Source organism: Sarcophilus harrisii, chromosome 2 (assembly GCF_902635505.1).
Source record: "Sarcophilus harrisii chromosome 2, mSarHar1.11, whole genome shotgun sequence".
Taxonomy (NCBI): Eukaryota; Metazoa; Chordata; class Mammalia; order Dasyuromorphia; family Dasyuridae; genus Sarcophilus; species Sarcophilus harrisii.
In genome coordinates, this window is record NC_045427.1 from 356152222 (window position 1) to 356165826 (window position 13605).

Below are 13605 nucleotides of genomic sequence, written 5' to 3' on the forward strand. Positions count from 1 at the left end.
CTGGTGGAGGAAAGAGTCCATGTGGGCAAATCTGAACCAAAATGGATCAGATCCTGGTGCTGCTTTCTGCTAAGTGGAATATACAGGGTCAAATTCTGTTATCTCTCCTAAAGGCAGCTGCCAGGCTCCTCCCATTACTAAGGCCAATTAAGCAGGTGCCTGGTTGCCTTCTGGGGAAATCTTCCCGGCTCCACCTCTCTAACCATGAACCCAGAACAAGAAGGAAAGTTCACAGAATAAAGCCTGTAGGACTGGATTAATAAACAACCACAGGACGTGAGCATCAACCCTGAGCACCCAGTTTTGCAAAGACTGCTATGAAGAATTCAAAAAAAAAAAAAAAAAAAGAGAGAGAGAGAGAGAGAGAGAGAGAGAGAGAGAATTTCAGAGCTGGAAGGGTCCATGAATATCAGAGAAAGTCAGGGATTTAGTATATCAAAGAGATTATCAAAGGTGAAAGGGCACTTAGAACCTAGAACATAAACAAGTTTTAGAGTTAGAAAGGATGTGAATCCATGACATCCAGAAAATCAGAGTTGGAAGAATATTTAGAAATCATTTAGTCCAAACCAAATGGATTTTTCAGATAAGGACATGAGTCATCACATGTCACACATTTAACAGAAAAAGTGAGATTATCTAATTTGCCAATTAATGCCTTTGCCATTCCTATACACTACTTCAAAGTGTGACAGAGGCACACAGAAATCATGAAGGTGTAAATGTATACAGTGTTAGAAGTGGTGGACTCTATCTCAATGTAAGGTATCTTTAGCATGATTGGCAACCATTGAAGGTACTACCTTGAGAAGAAAAAAAAAAAAAACATTTCAAACAGAGTCAGTGCTCTGCTGAGCTGGCAGGTGCCCGAAGCTGGCTCTCACCAGTCTGGTGACGCCAGCTATCAGGGTTACAAAACTCTTGTGTCGGAAGGTAGCCAAGGACAGATGCCTAGCCGAGAGGGAAATTCCAGCCAGCACAGGCACTAGGGTGGGGCTGGCCTGAACTGTGGGGAGAATAGGTGGCCACCTTTGGAGTAGAATTTCAGGGGCACTGGGAGGGCAGGCACCAGGCCTTTCATTCCATAGTAAGAGCTCAGACTTAAAGCACAACTGCCCCGAAGGAAAGGTCACAGTACATACAGGGCAATAGGCACTAAGTGGTGATTCAAAATCTGCGGTTCGTGGACCCCCCAAGGATTTCATGGATAGATTTAAGGGAGAGGAATGGGGGGGAATCACTATTTTAATTGAATACAATTAGTTTCCTTTGCAATTCTACGCATTAAATTTTATGCATTTAAAAATATCATTTTAAGAAGGATTTCACCAGATTGCCAAAAGGGTCCATTATACAAGAATTATCCTTGTACTAAAAAATTGTTTCTTCATTTAAAGCTTTACTTTAATGCTAAAGATTTAAAGCTATAGTAATATCAAGTCAAATATGATTGACACAGAATTGTAAACTTGTGGAATCTACTTTTATCTTTTTGTAGTTTAGGTAAACACAGGACTAAAAGGGACCTTAAAATGTACCTTGTCCATTCTGGAGAGTAATTTGGAACTATGCCCAAAGGGCTATAAAATTGTACATACCCTTTGATCCAGCAGTGTCTATACTGGGTCTATATCCCAGAGATTATAAAAGAGAAAAAGGAATCACATGTGCAAAAATGTTTGTAGTAGCTCTTTTTGTAATGGAAAAGAACTGGAAATTGACTGGATGCCATCAGATGGGAATGGCTAAATATGTTATGGTATATGAATATAGTGGAATATTATTGTTCTATAAGAAATGACCAGCAGGCTGATTTCAGAAAAGCCTGGAAAGATTCACATGAACTGACGCTGAGTGAAGTGAGAAGAACCAGGAGAACATTGGGCATAGCAACAGCAAGATTATGTGATGATCAACTGTGATGGACTTGGCTCTTCTCAGCAATGGATTCAAAACAATTTCAGTAGACTTAGAATGGAAAGTGTCATCCACATCCAGAGAGAGAACTATGGAAACTGAACATGTATCAAAGCATTTTTTTTTTTTACTTTTGTTTGCTTGCTTATTCTTTCCTATGGTTTTTCCCTCTTTTAATCTGATTTTTCTTGAATGTGACAAATACAGAAATATGTTTAAAAGGATTGCACATATTTAACCTATATTGTTGTTTTGGGAAGGGGGGAATGTAAGGGGAGGAGGCAGAAAAATTTGGAATACAAAATCATATAAAAATGAATATCGAAAACTACATGCATTTGGAAAAATAAAATACTATTGAGAAAAAAGTGAAACTGAAAATCAAAAAAATTTCCTAAAAATAATTAGACCTGGACAAAAGTTAAAAAAAATTGAAATGAAATGATGAGAAAACTGATTTTAGAAAATCCTAGAAATACTTACATGAACTGATGCTGAGCAAAATGAGCAGAACCAAGAGGACATTGTACATAGTAACAGTACATAGTAACAGCATGATTGTGTGATGATCTATTACGGTAGACCTAATTAGCTCCTCTCAACAATACAATGATGTAAGACAATGCCAAAATACTTTGGATGGAAAATGCCATCCACATCCAGAGAAAGAATTATAGTGACTCAATGTGGAGGAAAGCATTCTATTTTTACCTTTCGGTTTTTTTTTTTCTTTCTCACGATTCTTCCCTTTTGTTCTGATTTTTTGTTCCCAACATGACTAATATGGAAATATGTTAAAAATGATTGTACATATACAACATATATCAGATTGCTTGCTGTCTTGAAAGGAGATGGTAAGGGAGGGAGGGAGAAAAAATTTGAAAACTCAATCTTTCACATGCCTCATTTTTTTTTTTTTTTTTGCAAGGCAATTGAGGTTAAGTGATTTGCCCAGTCACATAGCTAGTAAGTGTTAAGGTCTGAGGCTAGATTTGAACTTATGTCCTCCTAACTTCAGAGCCAGTACTCTATCTACTACACCATTAAGCTGTCCCTCAAAATCTTTCAAAAATGAATGTTGACAACTATCCCCATATATAATTGGAAAAATAAAATAGTATTAAAAGGGGAAAAAACATATCTTATCCAAAATCTCGTTTTACAGAAGAGGAAACTGAAGCTCAGAGAGGAGTGACCTGTGAGCAGTGAAAGTCTCATCCACAGGTGTCATGACTTCTTTTAACTTTTATGGGACTACTCCAAAGATTCTTAATTTGTGGGTTGATTGATGGACAAAAGTAACTTAAGAATAATATTTGATAAAAAGTACCAAGATCCTTCTTGAAAGTATGTTTTATTAGAAGTGAGGGAAAAGACAGTATAATCATGATTCTCATTATTCCTCACATCTCTAGTGCATTTAAAGTTTATAAAGAGTATTTACAGGCTTTACTTCATGTGATTGCCCTACAATAACTCTGTGAACTAAGTAGGAAAGGAATGATCATGCCCACTTTTATGGATGAGAAAACTAAGGCTCGTGACTTATAAAAGGTTACACAGGTAGAAAGTGGAAAGGGAGAATCTCCCTGTCCAGTAGCCTTTCTGAAGAAATATGGGATTCTTTTTCTGTGCCTATGGAGGATGTAAGAAGCACCATTAGGAGTGGGAAAGAGTCTTGAGAGAGGTACAAAAAGATGGGAATGAATAAAAATTAGGTCAAACTTCACAGATTCCAGAGTGGAATAATCTAGTCCTGCTTCCTTTTTAACACAATATGGTACAAAGAATTCTGGACTTGAAATCAGGAGAAATCAGTTTGAGTTCCAGACAGAGCCCTTTTGGAGCTTCCTCTTTTACAAAATGGGACAATTACACTTGCATTATCTATATCAAAGGGTGCGTATGGGGAAATCACTTAACAGTCTTGAAGTTGTATGCTACTATGAATTATTATCAAAATATCCTTTACTACAAAATATCCTTTACTTTGCTTCCTAATCATGGTATGGAGATAAACTTGGGTTTACCAGGGAAGCAGAAGTTCTGTCAGAACACATGCCCAAGGAGTGGATGCCCATTAATTGGGGAATGGCTAAACAAGTTGTGGTACATGAAGGTAATGGAATATTATTGTTCTAAAAAAAAAAAAAAAAAAAAAAAGATGAACAAGCTGATTATACAAAGGCCTGGAAAGATTTACATGAACTGATGCTGAGTGAAACAATACACAATACACAATAATAGCAAACATGTGCAACGATTAACTATGAAAGACTTGGTTCTTCTCAGTAGTTCTATGATCCAAAACAATCCTAATAGACTGAACAGAAAATGCCAGAACTAAGAAGATTGAATGTAAATCAACACATACTATGCTCACTTCTTTTTTCTGTTTTTCTTTAAATCTCTCCCATGGTTTTTCTCTTTTGCTCTGATTTTTCTCTCCCAACATAATTCATAAAACAATGTGTATTAAAAATAAATTAAAAAAAAAAAAAAAGGTACACATGTCCAAGCTGAAAAGCTTTCCAGTATCCACCAAGTGAGTGGCAGAGAGTCCATCATCCTTTGAGGACCAGAAAAATTCATCCCAAATGAACTAATGACCAGATGGCAGACTAGGCTATAGGAATTCTAGGAACTATCTACCAAAGGATGGAGAAATTCTAAAGTGGGTTGGTGAAAGTATGCATGCATAAAATCATAGATTCTTACAGTATGAAATATATATTGTTACTGTTGCTATAAAATACTGTTATTATTAATAATATAGTATTTGGAGGGGGTCTGCATATGTTGTTGAATTATTTCAATAATGTCTAACTCTTCATGATTCTATTTATGGCAAAGATACTAAAATGGTTTACCATTTCCTTCTCCAGCTCATTTTACAGATGAGGAAACTAAGATAAAGAAGGTCACACAGTTAGTAAGTGTTTGAGGCTGGATCTGAATTCAGGAAGATAAATCTCCCTGACTCTAGACCCAGCACTCTAAATACAACACCACCTGGCTGCTTTCCTCTTACATATACTCCCCTCAAAAAAGCCACAGGAGCATCAAAGTATTCTGCAGATGCAAATTCACTCAAAACAGCAGATTAAAACTCATCACCAGTATATTTATTTTTGTTAGTGATCCAAAGGACACATTTAATTCAAAGCAAATGCATTTAATAAACATTAAGTAAAAAGAAAAAGTAAAAAAGAATTAGAACATTTGTCCCCTAAAGCTTGGACATAGTCCTGTGTGTGTGTGTGTATGTGTGTGTGTACACATATATATGCCATCAAAGGGAAGAGTGAACATGCTTAGGGATAATGCAAGATAAACAAATATATAGAAACTATATGTGGCCAGAAGACACATATCAAGGTGTCACGGGCCAGAACTTGAAACAAGATTGATAGAGACAATGGTTATGTATTTAGTTCACACCTTTAAGAGAATTTACACATTAAAGTTCACACCTTTCACACCTTTTAAGAGTTCACACCTCTAAAAGAGCATATAAGTCCACTAGGACTCCAGGAGATTCAGGGCCAGGATTCAATCGGGAGATTCACAAGTCCAAGAGATTCACAAGTCAGAAGGACAAGCCCATTAGAGGAGGAGCCCACTAGAGGAGGAGCCCACTAGAGGAGGAGCCTACTCTCCGAGGCAAGACATTCATTCCATATATCACCTTTGTGCTAGCTGGAGGCTTTGGAGTCAAGAGTTGAGCTAGAGGCAGAAGCTGGAAGAGCTAAAGGACTAGTAACAAGAGTTCTTGGAACCAAGGAGAGAGATAGGCCTCAAAGAAAACTAACCAGGCTATTTTGGAAGAGACAATAAAGGACTGGACTTTAACTCCTGGCTGCATTTGAGGTGATTATTAATCTTAACTGAAACTAAGGCTGCCTCCAGAAGCTCCCCAAGAAACCTGCTCCCAGAGAACATCATATTTAAGAGAAGAGAACATTACATCAAGGGACAAAAATGTGGCCAAAGCACATACATAATATCAGGATACATGTATGGATTGGCAACTCAAGCCTCCAGTGCTTTCCATTATATATTTCCAGTTCTTTTCCATTACAAAAAGAGCTACTACAAACATTTTTGCACATGTGATTCCTTTTTCTCTTTTATAATCTCTGGGATATAGACCCAGTATAGACACTGCTGGATCAAAGGGTATGTACAATTTTATAGCCCTTTGGGCATAGTTCCAAATTACTCTCCAGAATGGACAAGGTACATTTTAAGGTCCCTTTTAGTCCTGTGTTTACCTAAACTACAAAAAGATAAAAGTAGATTCCACAAGTGCTGCAAAGCCAACCATATCTTCTGATAATATTACTACACTGCTCCACACTGGACCTGCTGTCTATTCCTCAGGATATATTTATTGGTTTCATGACTGCCAGTTTTCTCTGTTACCAGCTGCTTAGCTTTATCTGTAAAGGACACAGATTGGACATTTTGATTCCAGTTCAGGAAGGTGTGACAATTGGAAATTTTTTTTTCTGATACTTACAGATAGCTATTTAATCCTACCTAAGGTTAAAAACTGTCACACCCAACCAATTGCCTAAGAACAACAGGCAGACCAGTACCCTGAGGATAAGATTATATATTTTCTTCACTCACTTTCTCAAGGGGCAAAGTCTTTATATGATTTAGGGCTCTCCTAAGAGATTAAAAAAAGGGGTGGGGAAAAGGATCTATGTGTACAAAATTATAGCAGTTCTTCTTGCGGTGGCAAAGAGTTGGAAACTGAAGAAACGCCCATCAATTGGGGGGTGGCCAAACAAGTTGTGATATATGATTATGATGGAAAATTATGGTGTTATAAAAAAAAAAAAAAAAGATGAATAGGGGGCAGCTATGTGGTGCTGGGTATAGAGCACTGGCCCTGAAGTCAGAAGGATCTGAGTTCAAATTCATCCTCAAATATTTGATACTTCCTGAAAGAGACATATTTCTTTTATAACATAACTAAAATGGGAATGTTTTACATGACTTCACATATATAATCTATGTCAAATTGCTTGCCTTCTCAAAGAGAGGGATGGGAAGGGAGGGAGAGAATTTGAAATTTTTTTAATAAATAAATATTTTCAATCACTCTCACTCCCTTTTACCCTTTCCATCAAAAACAAAACAAAAAACAAAGAAACAAAGAAAAAAAAAATCCCTGTAACAAATATCTATAGTTTAGCACAATAAATTGCCATATTGGCCATGTCAGAGAATGCTTTTCATTTTACATATTTAGCTCATCACCTCTCAGTCAGGAAATAAGCATTTTTTTATCACTGGTTCTCTGGAATTATGGTTGATCATTATGCTGATATAAATCTGCTGCTCACTGTATCAGTCCACAAAAATCTTCCCAGATTTGGCTGAAAGCATTCTTTTGATCAGTTTTTTTTGGCACATCAGCATTCCCACTGCATTCCAAACCATGATTAATTCAGTTATTTCCCAAATGATGGTTCTTTCCCTAGCTTCTTGGTCACCTAAGTTTCCACTTCTCTCACAAAAAGTACTGTTATAAATATTTTTGCAAACAAGACAACTCTTCCTCTTCCTTTGAGTTCTTTAGGGTATGGACCTAGTGTGCACAGTTTAATGATTTTTAAAGCATATTTCTTCTACAAAATTTTGGGGAGTTGTCTTCTAACAAACTGCAAAGGAATGTGTGGTTCTGAGTTATTCACACAGTCAGTCCTTCTTGATTCTTTGGGTCTTGTCATGCAAATAAATCCCAAACAGGTACAAGTCATAAGGGAGACATCAAGGTCATTTTTCTCCACTCTCCATGCCTGAATTCTTGCTTTCAAATTTATCCCACAACAAATCCCAGATTTGGAGCAGTGATAGTCAAATTTATAATAATACCATCTCCAAAATTATCAAAATGCCATTTGGACTTAATAAGTAGAAATTTTTAATGAATGCCAAATAAGAATACAGACTAAAAACTTTGAACTTGAATATAAAGATGAAATTAAACCAAAGACTGAAAGCAATATTTATCAAATTTACCTTGCCCTTCTCCAGGTAAGATACAGCAAACATAAAGCTATCAGGAAAAAAGTAGAAGTTGTGTCTATTAAGAGATTAACTGACATCCTGAAGTCAAAGTTTAAAGAGAACAACACAGGGCAGTGAACACCTATATAAAAGTAGTCTTAACACATACTTTTGGCATGGTAAAAAATGAGTTACGAAAGACTTAAGTTTCCAAACAAAAATATGTGCAATGTTAATGAGACACAGGGCTTAACGTCTCTAAGCAGTGCTAAAAAGATGAACACATCCTTGTCAAAAATGAAGAAGGCTGATAAACGTTCTAAGAATACACAATAAACAGGTTTAAAATTTTACAGGAATACTTTTAGAACAAAAGGACCTCACTTCACAGAGCAATTGTAAAGAATGATAATACATTTTGCCCCTGACTTTGTGAAGAGTAGCCAAAAGTAATTCAGAGTATGAAACAGCTAAGATATTTAATGAAAGGAATCCAAAAATGTTTCATGGGTGGCACCCACATAAATTCAATCAACAAGTTTTAACAACAAAGTATTGAAGGAATGAGACTCATTTAGAGAAAAGAAAGGGTTGATGATAGTGATTGAGGATCAGGACACTGCCACTAGAAGTTAGAGAAAGTTTATCCTTAAGGAACTTGGACTTATTAATTAATCCAGATCTTAAAATAAACTAGTAGGAACTATGGAACATATCACTGCAGGTTGCAAAAATTTAGTTTACTTTCTACCTGATACTTGAAAGATAATATCTAGTGGCTAAGATTATATACCAGGAACTCAGTATCCCTTATAAACTAACACATGAAAATCTCTATACTACAAATAAGATCCTCCCAAATGCCCTGGAGAATTCATCAGATAAACTGTACTGGAATGGGAGCAATATTATATACTGAACTTTGCCAACAACCTCCTAAACATAACATTGATTCACAAAAACTTAAGAACAATGTTTTTAATAGATGTTTCCATAAAAACATGCTCATAACTTTTAAACTATATGAAATGAAAAGGTTTCTCCCTAGTGGGAAAAATTAAAACTTTATTGGGACAAGAGGAGGTACATGTCATCCCTGCAATCCTGTATGATACTGAAATTGTCCCAAAAATGTTTTCAGTGAGTCTTACAGCTAGTGCTTTTATTCAGTTACCAAAAACCAAAACAAAACTGGAAAAATCAGTTCATCCATCTGTGCAATAGTTTAAAGAACATTAAACATATAAGAAAAATAGTAGAATGTTAGACTGTTCTTATCAGAGGTACAGATGGAGTACTATGCAACATGTGAAGAAACCCTTTTAAATTGGGGAAATCAAGGAAAACTTCATGAAAAAGGTAACATTTGAACCAGATCTTGAAGGATGTGAAAGAATTCAACAGATAGCAATGAGCAGTTAGGTGACACAGAGTTGAAATCCTTCCTCAGAGAACTGTGATGCTGAGCAAGTCACCTAATCTCAATTACCTAGACAAAAAAAAAAAAAAAAAAATGAAACAAAAACACTCACCCTAGATAGTGATGGTGCATTTTAAGTGGATGAAACAATGTAAACAAAAGCATGAAATAGGAAATTATAAATTACGTCCAAGTAAGTACTGACATTTATGGTTTGGCTAAGGGGGCAATTCTGCTCTCACCACCAAGGTTAAAAAAAAATGCCTACCATTAACCAAACAATCTTCTGCAGGGATATGGCATGGGCTGAATCTGCAGGACATCCTATTAAATGGCTTCTCTTAGAAAAGCATAAAGCCTGATTATGGACTGCCCTCTTCTTTCTTCAAGGAGTATGCTACATCATGACATTCCTTCCTCTCTTCAGAAGGTCTGATCCTTAAATTCTCAAATCTGGGAAGTCTCTTATGAACTTTTGAGCATGGGCTAAGGTGACATACACATCTGTTCCAGCAGGTTATTTCTCAGGTTGTTATCATTTTGTGAGTTTGTACAACCTAGGAAATCTCTCTGCACTCACTAGACACCTAAATTTTATGCTGCCATGGGAATTAATTAAGAACCTCTTTCCCTTCCTTGTAGGTTTGAGGTTCAAGTTCATTGTCTATAATTTACCATTTCAGGCCCAATCCATGTCTACCTCTATCATGGATTTCTGCCATTTGTCACCAATCATTGATCCTGGGAATAGATGAAAGAAGGAAACTAGGTATGAACGCTGGTTCTCTACTCTCTCCAGAAGGCAGGTCTACTCTTCTGAGTTCTGGGTCTGGATGTCTGAAAGAGAGCTCATCTCTGGGTAAGTACTTCATTAATAATTGAATCTATCAACCTGTTTCAACCATGGTCTGAAATTTCCTGTGTTATATTGGTCATGATATATCTTAAGTAGGTGACTCTTAGGTGCTTCCAAACCTAATATGCTGAGATCTTGTCAAGTTGATTGGGATTTCATCTAATGGATAACTCCTCTCTCACTTTGCATTAAATTTTTTTTCTTTTTTCTTTTTTTAAATAATTATAACTTTTTATTGACAGAGCCCATGCCTGGATAATTTTTTACAACATTATCCCTTGCACTCACTTCTCTTCCAACTTTTTCCCCTCTCTCCCTCCAACCCCTCCCCCAGATGGCAAGCAGTCCCATACATGTTAAATATGTCGCAGTATTTCCTAGATACAATATATGTGTGCAGAACCAAACAGGTCTCTTGTTGCACAGGAAGAATTGGATTCAGAAGGGAAAAATAACCCGAAGGGAAAAACAAAAATGCAAACAGTTTACATTCATTTCCCAGTGTTCTTTCTTTGGGTGTAGCTGCTTCTGTCCATTGTTGATCAATAGAATTGAGTTAGATCTTCTCTTTGTGGAAGAAATCCACTTCCATCAGAATACATCCTCATACAGTATCATTGTTGAAGTATATAATGATCTCCTGCTTCTGCTCATTTCACTTCAGCTTAGTTCACGTAAGTCTCTCCAAGCCTCCTTGTATTCATCCTGCTGGTCATTTCTTACAGAACAATAATATTCCATAATATTCATATACCACAATTTACCCAACCATTCTCCAATTGATGGGCATCCACTCAGTTTCTAGTTTCTAGCCACTACAAACAGGGCTGCCACAAACATTTTGGCACATACAGGTCCCTTTTTCTTCTTTAGTATCTCTTTGGGGTATAAGCCCAGTAGTAGCACTGCTGGGTCAAAGGGTATGCACAGTTTGATAACTTTTGGGGCATAATTCCAGATTGCTCTCCAAAATGGTTGGATTCGTTCACAACTCCATCAACAATGCATCAGTGTCCCAGTTTTCCTGCATCCCCTCCAACATTCATCATTATTTTTTTCCTTATCATCTTAGCCAATCTGACAGGTGTGTAGTGGCATCTCAGAGTTGTCTTAATTTGCATTTCTCTGATTAATAATGACTTGGAGCATCTTTTCATATGGCTAGAAATAGTTTCAATTTCATCATCTGAAAATTGTCTGTTCATATCCTTTGACCATTTATCAATTGGAGAATGGCTTGATTTCTCATAAATTAGAGTCAATTTTCTATATATTTTGGAAATGAGGCCTTTATCAGAACCTTTAACTGTGAAAATGTTTTCCCCATTTGTTGCTTTCCTTCTAATCTTGTTTGCATTAGTTTTGTTTGTACAAAGGCTTTTTAATTTGATGTAATCAAAATTTTCTATTTTGTGATCAATAATGATCTCTAATTCATCTTTGGTCACAAATTTCTTCCTCCTCTACAAGTCTGAGAGATAAACTATCCTATGTTCTTCTAATTTATTTATAATCTCGTTCTTTATGCCTAAATCATGGATCTGTTTTGATCTTATCTTGGTATATGGTGTTAAGTGTGGGTCCTGCATTAAATTTTTAAAACTGTTTTTCATTCCTCTAATAAATTGTGTCAGAAAAACATTGTTAAAGACAATAAGTCAGTAAAGAAAAATTGCTCTGAGAAAATGTGTGATGAACAGGATTCTAGATTTTAGATCATTAATTCTTCAGTTGCCAAATCCTATCAATTCTACCTTCTTAACAGCTCTTGTTTAGATACTGCCAATCCCATGGTGCAGGTCCTTATCACCTCATACTTGAACTATTGCAGTGGTCTTCTAGTTAACCTTTCTATCTCAAATCTTTGTTTAATCCAGTTAATCATCTCACTAATCTGTCAAATTGATCTTCCTAAAACACAAGTCTGACTATATCAAATCTCCTTTCTTATTTGATAAGTTCCTGTGGCTTCCTATTGCTTCCAGGATCAAAGGAGATCCTATATCTGACTTTTTTGAGGGGATAGAGGGGGAGGCATTCTAGGATAACTGACTTGCCCAATGTATGTTATCTCCCCCAATTAGAATGTGAACTCCACAAAAGTGGGTTTTTTCTCAATTGTCTATTTGTATCCCTTAAAGCTTTGCACAATGTTTGACTTCTAGAACTTAATATTTTTTTGCATTCATTCATTCATTCTTCTGAAGTATCCTATACAGGAAAAGCAAGAGCAGAAATTATTTAAACTCCAATAACATTAAAAAGTTTGCCTAATGGTACTGTATACAGAGTGGTAAGAATTAACACATGACAAGGGAATGATAAATATTTGTTGAATTGAACTGAATCTTATATAAAACCCTTGTTTTATAAACAGAGAAACCAAGGTCTAGGTGGGGTTAATGATTTACCCAAAGTCATTTGGGAATTAGTGGCAGAATTGGCATAAGGACTAGGTATTTCAGTGGAATGAATCCCAGAAAAAATTGACACTTGCACTGAGCTGTAAAGGATGAATAGAATTATGTGGTGAATTAATACTAAATGAAGTAAGCAGAACCAAGAGAACATTGTACACAGCAATAACAAGATTATGTGATGATCAATCAACTCTGTTAGACTTGGCTCTTTTCAACAATGAGATGATTTATGTCAATTCCTATAGACTAGTAATGGAAAGTGCCATCCACATCCAGAGAGAGAACCACAGGATGAAGTTGGATCAAATCATAGGATTTATATCTTTTGTTGTTGTTGTTTTGTTGTTGTTGTTTTTTCTTTGTTGTGGTTTTTTCTCCTTTTGATCTGATTTTTCTTGTGTAGCATGATGAATATGGAAACATGTTTAGAAGAATTGCAATATTTAACATGTCAAATTGTTATCTAGGGAAGCAGGTAGGGAGAAAAAGAAAATTTTGGAATACAAGATTTTGGAAAGGTGAATGCTGAAAATTATCTTTGCATGTATTTGGAAAAATAAAATACTATTTAAAAAAAAGTTGTATGTGGAATGATTGCTCTAATTGTGGGTCACTATTTCATAAACTTAACCATCCAATTCATGTCCTCAGTACTTTCTCTAGAAGAGAGACACAAGGAGGTTGGGAGTTTGGAGAGGGAATGATAGGATCATACTTTAAATATAGACTTGGAGTCATCTAATCCAAGCTTCTCATTTTACAGATGAGGAAAATGGGACAAATGACTTGCTCAAAATCACATAGGTTTTAAGTATCAGAGAAGGGATTTGAACTCAAGTGCTCTGATTCCAGAGGCAAGTACTTTTTCCCCTATACCACAAACAACCATTCATTTCTATTGGTAGGCAATATTATGGATAAACTCTCTATGGCAAACCTATAGAAGGACAAAAGAAACAAAGATGAGT